The following is a 10337-nucleotide window of genomic DNA, read 5'->3' as shown; positions in this document are numbered from 1 at the left end:
AGAAGTCTATTTACATATGTAGATTTTGCCCCACTTCTGACCATGCAAGTTCAAAGTGCTCTTCCTATATTTCCCTTGAACACAGGAAAGCTAGAGCAGTTCAATTAGGAATCTGTAACAGATGTTTGAATCATGGACATGGCTCTTTGGAATGCCCTGGGTTAAAGGCCGCTCTGCCTTATAAATGTTTTGTGTGTAACAAACCCGAGCACCATGGAGCCATGTGTCCTATGGCTAATAAGTTACCACTTTCAGAAGGAAAAATGTTTAATTTCCATAATTTATCTGATTCAATTGTTCCTTTGGTTTCCCTTCCTGTCAGCAGAGGCAAGAGAACCACCCACTCTCTCTTTTTATTAGACACTGGAGCCCAGTTTTCTATCATTAACAAGGAATTGGTGGAGAACAGTTGGACCTTGTTTAAGTCCTCCTATGGACAAGTTGGTTTCTTCATTTGGTTTACCTCTAATGAATAAAAGAGGTTTTGATAACACTGCAAACTTAAAACTCCCCTCTGGGATGAATCTGTTTAGTTTGTTTTTTGCAATAGAAGGATTCAACTTGTCCATACAAATTCCTTCATTATCCTCTGTACTCCAAAGTATGAACGATCATGAATTTTATGTTTCCCCCAGTTTTCCCAAGGTGAAGGGAGATCAACTGATGATTTTAGGCATCATTGGAAATGACATTCTTCAAAACTTTCAACAGTTTTCAATAGAGAGCCCCCTTATATGGTAGCCCGTCTTGCAAGGTTATTAAACTTGCTGATGGTTTCATTCCATATGGGACCGGGGTTCAATATATCCCTCCTAGTGAGAAACCTTTCTACATAAGGAGAATGATAAAAGGAGTTTCTGAAATGCCCTCTAATGAAGTACTAAATTTTGATAACTTCAAATATAAGGAGAAACCTTTGAGGATAAATCCCGAATCTGATCTTGGAGTCGATTCGTTAAATTGTATTGAGAACTACTATGGGGATTCTCTTATTTTTTATAATTCTTCTTTCAAGGCCAATGGAATTTCTCTAAAGAAACCTGAGAAGGAAACTTTCTTTACTCAATCTAAAAGGACTGTTAAATACTTCCCTCCCAAAAGGTTAGGCAAGGATAAGTTACTTGTCAATTTCTGTTTAGAACCTGTAAGTTTACAATTTGATCCTTTGCAGGAAGTCTTTGTTAACTCTAATGTAGAATATGATCTTGATAATTTTTATTCTTTAGAATCCACTGGCATTAAAGAATAATAAACCACTGACATTGATGCTTTGGAAGTTGATCAATTTAAACAGTCCATTTCCTTTGAGGATGGACACTATTATGTAAAGATCCCGTGGAAAAAGGATTTGGTGGACCTTGTTCCCTCAAATCTAAAGATTGCCTTGGCAGTGGCACAAAGAGTCTATGACAAGCTTGAGCAAAGGTGCCTTAGGGAGGAGTATGAAGCTGTGTTTGACCAGCAAGTGGCCTTGGGTATTATTGAACCAGTTACTAAAAGAGTCCCTGGACAAATTTTCATACCCCATAGACATGTGCTCAAGAATGATGAACTTGCCACCTCAAAAATAAGACCTGTTTTCAACTGCTCTCTCAAAATAGGAAAAGCTCCTTCCTTAAATGAAGCTGCATTCCCTGGAGTTGATTTAATGAATAACCTCCTCTCTCTTATGTTGTACTTCAGAACCAACAATTTTGTCATTTTAGCAGATGTTATGAAAGCCTTCTTGCAGATCTGTTTAAGGGATGAGGGTGATCGTAATAGGTTTTGTTTCTTTAGGAGGATTAACGATCAATATATTCCTTACAGATATGATACTATCATATTTGGTTTCATCTGCTCTCCTTTCATACTAAAATTCATTATCCAACATCATCTTTCCATGCAGCCTGACACTCTAACTGCCTCCTTAATTAAAGATAAATTCTATGTAGACAATCTGGTCTACACTACCAATGAATTTCTTTCCTTCCCTGCTATGGTCGAGAGGATTAATGAGATCATGCTTAATGGAGGTTTACCTCTCAGGGAGTGGACATGCAACCAGGCTTCTGTTCTTCAAGTTCTTGAACAAGAAGTCATTTGCAATAAGAAAGAGGTAAAAGTGTTGGGATATATTTATAATAAGAATTATAATACCTTGAGAATCAAGGATGTTTCCCTTAACAAAGATGCCTCAGCCAAAAGGCAAGTTTTGTCTTCTTTGGCTTCTATATTTGATCCATTAGGTCTTTTTTCTCCTGCGACACTGCTTCTGACCCAGGGCAGTGGACAAGGTGCATGTTATTACAAGGAAAATTTCTTTAATTAGAGATGTGCCAAAAAATGGTAGATTGGGATTGGAAATTGGATAGCGAGTTGCTTGCAAGATGGAAGAAGTTATGTGAAAACTTTAGGGAGGTTAATGACTTACCCTTTAAAAGAAAAACTTTCTGTTCTGAATCTCCCATTGAATTATTTGTTTTTGCTGATGCTTCTAAGGAAGCTTATGGATGTGCCATCTATGTAGGGCAAGAAAGAAGAGAGTTAAGGGAGTCCAATGGCTCTCTTCTATTTGCCAAGGTCAAGGTGGCTCCTATTAAACAAAGAACATTACCTTCTTTGGAACTTATGGCAGCTTTACTATCAATAAAATACCTCAAAACTATTTTTAAGGAAGGACTGGTGTCTGCCCCACTGGTTGAATCTGGTACTCCTAGTTGATAGTCAAGTTGCCCTTTCTTGGATCCTGACCAACAAAGCTCCTAAGAAGAATATACATACATATACCAAAGGCTTTTCCCCCCTACATGGGGGTAGCCAAAAAGAAAAAGGCATAGAAACCACTTCCACCCACTCCATTTCTTATATATTCCACTCCCATCCACCCTCCTCCCTCCCTCTTATCTTGGCACCTCCTGGATGACGGGTCATCCCTGCATCCTGTCCACTGCCCTGGGTCAGAAACAGTGTTGCAAGACACAGCACATCCACAGCAAGGCTGCTTCATAAATTCGGCGACCCCCCTCTCCATCCCCTCATGCAGAAAAGGAGAAGACGGGGAGATATCCCTTCGGGCTGCATCAAATTTTTTCATACATACTTCCTCAACCCCCATCCCCCACCCACCCCCTCATGCATCACAGCATCATCTATACACAACCCCTCTCCATTCACCCCTATCTTCTGTCCTCTCCCGTCCTTCCTCCACAGACATTCCTCTCTTTTGTAATGCCCCTTTCACCCCATCCATCCATCTCATCCTAGGACACCCCCTCATATTCACTCCTTCCACCTCTGCCTTCCACACTTCTTTTACTAATCTTTCTTCACTCATTCTTTCCATGTGTCCAAACCATCCTAATACTCTTTTATCAACCCTATCTCCTAGTTCCCTTTCCTTCCCTATCCATCCCTGTTCTCCTCCTCACCTCATTTCTCACTCTATCCAGCCTAGTAACCCCTATCATACTTCTCGGACATTTCATCTCAAACACATTCAAACTCCTCTTTTCCTCTCTCATGTTCCATGTTTCTGCCCCGTACAATGCTGTTGGCACAATCACTCCTTCATATAACCTCTTAGCATCCATTCCCAGATGTCTATTTCTCATTACACTTTTCAATCCACCAAGGCATTTACTTCTCTCAATCTACATTCTACCTCCACCCCCACTCCTCCCTTTCCTGCCACATTTGCACCCAAGTATCTAAAACTATCCACTTCCTCCAATCTTTCACCCTTAATGCTCATTTCCATCCTGCTGTCACTCTCCCTCCTTGTACATCTCATCACCTTACTTTTGCCCACATTTATCTTCAGCTTCCTTCTTTCACACACCTTCTCAAACTCTGTCACTAACTTCCTCAATCCCTCCTCTGATCCTGCTACAAGCGCAGTGTCGTCAGCAAACAACAACTGGCTCACCTCCCTGTTTTCTCCATTTTCTTTAATCATCTCCAACCCCTGACCCACTACCCTTGCATTCACATCTCGCACCACCCCATCCATGTAAAGATTTAACAGCCAGGGCGACATAACACATCCCTGAAGAAGAATATATTTGTTAGTAATAGATTGCAGGAAATTTCCAATCTTTTGGAAATTTTCAAGGCCAAATATACTCCTATTTCTTTTACTTATGTTCCTCTTGAACATAATTTGGCTGATTTCATAACTAAACCTTGCAGTGCTAAGGTATTCAAGTAAAAATTCAATTGGTGGGTTTATGGACCAGAATGGTTGTTGCCACCTCATACTTGGTCGAAGGGTCTCTTGGGATGTATACCCTCCAGTATCAAGGGAGACATTGTCAATGCGGCTGTTGCACAAGTTGACACTCCTCCTCTAATTGATGTTATAAAGTTTTATTCTTACAGCAAACTTTTGCATCACACTTCATTGATTTTTAAGGCTGTCTTTTTGTTTAAGAAGCCTAATGCTGACCCAGTTAAGGCCGCTTCTAATTATTTGCCGTTTTAAACATTTTGAAGGGTTGTATAGTTTGTAAGAAATATAATTCCCATGCTGTTAATAATCCCTCTTCCTCTTTACCTGCCTCTAGAGTAAATCTAAGTGTGCCCTTTGCCCATATTGGTGTGGATTACATGGGGCATTTATGGGTTAGAGACAGAAATGGAGATAAGGTAAAAGATTATATTTTGATATTTACTTGTTTCAATACTAGAGCTATCCATTTGGAAGTAGTGGATCCTATGTCCACTGCAAAGTTCATTTTGGCTTTCGTTAGGTTTGCTAACAGATATGGAATTCCTTTAGTAGTTTATTCTGATAATGCTAAATCCTTCGTACAAGCGGGAAGTGTTATTGAACAACTTCTGTCTTCTTCTGAATTTGAAGAGGAGTTTAAAACTTCCCCTGTTCAGCATAGAACCATCCCTGTTTATGCTGCATGGTATGGTGCCACTTGGGAAAGGTTAAATCAGCCCTACCAAGTAAGTTCTCAGACTTTATCTAGTATTTATGGAACTGTAATTACCATACTGTTTTTAAGTTTCTCCTCATATGTCTTACTAGCCAGTCTTGGGTTGCTACTCTTTATATTCTTTGTTATATTTTTATTTTGGTGTGGATGGTGACCATATCAGTATTGTATATTCCAATCTTGGGTGAATAATTGATCTATCTACAAACCAAGGGTTTCTTTTCCCATATAAGAGAGGTAGTGAAGTCAGAGGCATACACCCACTCCCATCCACCACCCTTGTTTCCCTCTTATCTTAGCGCCTCATGGATGAAGGATCATCCCTGTCTCCTGCCCACTGTCAGGGTTGGAAGCAATGCAACAAGACGCAGCTCATCAACAGCAGGGCTGCTTTACTTATATAATGACCCCTCCTCCTTGTCCTTTCATGTGGAAAATAGAGAAGTTGGGGAGAAATCCTTTTGGGCTGCATCATATCATCCATACACAACCATCCTCCACACACACACCCTGCTTTCTTCCTTCCTTGCTCAACAGGCATTCCCCTTGTGCTCTAAGCCCACTACATTGACTATTTCCCAAAACTCTTAAAGCACTCATTTAAATCTATCCAAAAATCCTCCCTTGCCTATATACTTTTCTCACTACCAAGCCCATATGCACTTACAAAGACATGTCTCCCCTCCTAATTTAACTTTCATCCACATCAACCTTGAAGAAACTTACTTCCACTCCACCACATGATTCCCTATCTCCCCATTTACTAGTAGAGCCATCCCTTCCCTCCCTCATCCTCCACTCAGTCCCAACACCCTCCCCACTATGCTCCCAAACCCAAAATCACCCCTCCCTTTCATCTTTGTTTCACTTAATGCCAACACATCCATCCTCCTTCTCACAAATATACTGCCTGTCTCTTCCCTTTTACTCTCATCTGTAGGCTACCATGCCCACACATTAAAAGACCCAAATCTTAGGGTTCTGGTTGGAAATCTCCACCCAGGCCCTCTTATGCCTTGACTTCTTGTAGGATAAGGTTACACAGAGCAGAGTACCTAATCCTGTCACTCCATACCACTTCAGCTGCTTTTTATGACCTGCATGGGAAACTTTGTGGCAGAATTCTTTCTTCCCCCCCACCACAGAGGACAGAGGCTAAAAATAGAAATATATACTCAAAGAAGTAGTACAAGTCAATTTCAAGAGAGGACAGTTTAACAGAGGGACAATCGCAGTAAAAAAAAGTAGCATAATTTCTTTAGTAGAAATTTTCTCTAACAGACAAAATGACGTGTGGCTCTGGTCTATATATATGTCCTTAGGTATCAGCTGCATGCTACCGAGCAATTTATACTGTACAATAACATGCAGGCAATACCCCCAGTGTCTGTTACATGGAAAATATTCTCACGTACTCCCTCCAAGTCCTGCATTTTCTAACTTCTATGTAATTCTTTTCTATGGTACCACACTAACAATCCCTAGACAGCAACACAATATCTCATCTCTAAGTGACATATGGCCCCAACCAGAGGCTGTTGCTGGTTTCTTGGAGGCTTTAGGTCTTCTGCAATAGAGACCAAGGGCATTGGAATGGTTGATCAAAACTGTGAACACTATTCTTTTTTATATCTCCTAAATGATTGCCATTTCCAAAGGAAGTGTTTAGTAGCTCAAAGTGTAAGGGACCTTGAAAGTAGTGTGACAGTGTCCAGATTGCAGTTACTCTGTACTATCAAGTGAACACAAGACACTACCAAAAAATGAAAGTTTATTTTTATGGCTGTGGAGAAATGTGTGTGCCTTTGTGTTGGTACTTCAATATAACAATCAACACATTAATAATTTGATTGCGTAAATAAATTCTGGGATGATTATTGTGTCAGTTATCCCTAAGAAAAAAATGATTACAAATCATTCTTGATTTACAGACACTACTTTTTTCTTCTGTTTCAGAGAAATTAGATATTTTGTGGGTGTGTGTGTGTGCATACATATATACGTGTGTATGCACATAATTGTTCAACCTTGCCCAAGTCCAAAACCAGGACATCTTCCACCTCTTGAGTTCAACTATGCAGATGGCAACAGCATAACATCTCTTGCAGAAGAAGACCTTCAACAGATCCCGAATGCCTTCAACTGAGCATACACCACCCTTGGCCTCAACATCAACTGCAAGAAGACCCAGATTCTATATCATCCCCAAATGATCCAACCAGAAGAAAACCATCAATCAGAATGGAAGAAACAACCCTCGAAAACTTGGACCAATTTCCTAGTTTGGGAGTTTTCTTTCATCAAATCTTGACCCGAGTGATGAGATTCAACTTCATGTTCAGTCATTTCCTGGTCATCTTTTGACGTTTGGCGTCGTATTATGGGTCCAAATATGTATAGCTGGACGGATAATGAATGACCTCTACTGTCTAACTCCTCTTCTTCAGATACAATTAAATTCTGCGACATTTTTCAGTAAAAACTGCGAATATGCCCAATAATCACTTCTAATGCGCGATATGTTTACTCTTGTGCCGCTCCGCCGATGCATGACGAATGCCTGCGCATTGAACAAGTTTACAAAATTTCTAAGAGGGAGTGGGTGGTTTAGAAAAATTATTACATCTTCTGCAATCTGACCTTTAAATCAGGCTTCTCTATAATACATTCAATCATATATTCGCAAACTAGAAAACGGTTTAGATCCAGATATACTTGGGCACACTGCCCGGAATCTTCGAGGTAGTAACAACCAAAAGCAAGAACAATAAAATTAATTACTTTAACACAAACATACACACTAAGTAATAACATAAAAAAATATCAAGAACGGAAACAAATCTTACTAAGTGGTAAGACGGACTTGATTGTGCCAAGTACCAGGTGAGGACAGTAGGTGAGGGTGTGTTTCTGAACGCCTCTCAGTCAGTCGACTAGTGAGCATAATACCTGCCTCGCGCATGCGCGGTGAGAAAACCTGACAACTCGTGTATAAAAAGTACATAAGGGGATATTTATTTTAGCTGCATTAAGCAAACTTTTTTTTTATTCTAATAGGAATTTACAATAATATTGCTCTCCAAGGGACGGAACAGACTAATGAGAGTAAAAATACAATATTTGGAAAAATCCCAATCTGTAACCAGCTCACGGATCGGTAAGGCATTGCCACCCATGCTTCCATAGAAATTGAGAAGCGGTGAACGCTTTACAGCAAACTAGGGAATTAATGAGACAATACTACCGAGTATCTTTAATGAGTCTACGACATCAGAGTTGCTACATATTTTGGCGTGCATTTTGACTCTATGTGCGCAGTAGTTGCAGAGCGGTGATAAGAGTGATACTTGATCTGATTATATAGATACTGGAAACGTATTTTATCAGAAATCAACTCAATGTCAAAATGTGCAGTTTTAGTGGGTAGTTCCACGTTAGTGGATACTCCTGTTTTGTTAAAACTTCATATTTAGCATATTTAGATGGTCAAGATGTTTTGAGGGGTTTTATTGCCAGAGAATTGTTTTGATTTTTTTTTTTTGGGGGGGGAGGATGGGGCTAATTCTGTATGTAGGGATACTTTGATTTTTATAAAATTTCATATATGGTAGACTAGGAGGATAAGGAAGACATTTTGAGAGTTTTTATTGTTGAAAAAAAATGGAAGGTATAATCAGTCAGCCAATCCTACACTGTTCAGATATTACAGAACTTCACCGGTGAAGTCTGGCTGAATAGCTCGTCCGTACTATCGAGGGCTTTGACTTGAACATGTCGAAATGGCGTGGCCTAGGCTTTGATGGGGGAAGTTTAGAGGTTTTGCCGCTATCGCCATGCAGGAATACCCCCTTGCAAAACCGATCCACTGTTTCGACCACCAGCCAAGGCCTGTGATATGAAGGAAGTGAAACTTGTTTATGTTATCGGTGATGCCTACAACTACATCAACTCCAGCAACATGAAGACACCAAAGTTCACTGAGCTCGTGAATCTTTCTTCAGCAAAAAAAAAAAAAAAAAATTGTGAGCCTGTGTTCTATCAAAGTGATCGAGCGGCATAATGCTGTCGTCGTATTCGTCGAGTTTCTGTCTCTGGTTGTGGTTTTCCTTGAAGATGAGATGAAGCTGGATGCCAACGCTGGGCTGTTATACTCGCAGCGATTCGAGACCTCCGTTTCTTCGTTGGACTGGTTGCAGTAGAGTCAGTTTTGGCTCGTATTATCAAACCAAGCAGAACCTTCCAGAAGGACTGTGACCTGGTAGCTGCGTAGGCACTGATTCGTGAGATCGAAGCTCTATTTGCCGAGTTCAGAGCAGATATTGTGAAGTACTTCCACGATATTTTCATGAAAGGTAAAGATCTGCTTGTTGAAATAGACTCAGCTCACGGTGACGGTCCTGTTCCTCGAGTCTATGAACGACCGACACAGCGTGGCAATGTTCCGGCCGCAACTTCTGAGGATATCGACGTTCAGTGTATATTCCGTTTTGGGACTAGATAATTGGCGAGTTAAAGAGCATATTTGACGATGGCGTTGTGCCAGTTCCTCTCAGGTTGAAGGAGCTTAACAAAGACTTAATAGCAAACGTGAACGATGTTCTCGAATCCGTCAAGTTCCATGAGAGTGACATTGTGTCACTGGTGAATGTGTGAGCAGACGTCCAGCGATGGATATATTCCGCTCCAGCATTCGAATCTGTTAAAAAACGCGAAGGAATACGCAGAAGTTCGTATGTTCCCGAACACTGCGAATCTTCTCACCACCATGCGAACCCTGCCGGTCACGAACGCAGAAGTCGAGAGCTCGTTTTCGGCCTTAGAGGGAGTTTACACGGTCGAACGCGGTTCGACAGACACGTGTTCACACCACTTCAAACACGTGTCTGTCAAACCGCGTTCGACGAACCGTTAAACCCCCTCTTGAAACGTTTGAAGACTTAAGAAACACCATTGGCCAGGGCCGCTTTAATGGGCTTACCTTACTCGCCGTTTACAATCATATGCCTATTTCTATTGATCGTGTAATTGACATATTTGCGACTAATGCCGCGTCCACACGGTTGAGCTGTGCCTGGCACAGTCCGCAGACTCTGCCCGCAAAGTGTCCACACGGCTGACGGTGGTGGTTGGAGGTTAGTTGGCTGCAAGCAGAGGTTGGGAGGGAGTGATTCAGTGCGGTACGATAACCATGGTTCCCGCCATACTTGGAAAGAAGGTAGCACTTTACAGCATTATAATTGCTGCCTGCATTAAAAAGAAAAACAAGAAATCACGGAGACATGCCTGATGCCGGGAGTGGTTACAAAGACGTGATTTAATGGGAAGCTCAGTGACAATCCTACGTGAATTGCAGGATGAAAATGAACAATTGTTTTGCAGTTACATGAGAATGAACATAAGCAGCTTTTCTTT

This window comes from Oratosquilla oratoria, chromosome 17 (genome assembly GCF_046742065.1).
Source record: "Oratosquilla oratoria isolate Oo_2021 chromosome 17, ASM4674206v1, whole genome shotgun sequence".
Lineage (NCBI taxonomy): Eukaryota > Metazoa > Arthropoda > Malacostraca > Stomatopoda > Squillidae > Oratosquilla > Oratosquilla oratoria.
This window is presented reverse-complemented; position numbering follows the sequence as displayed.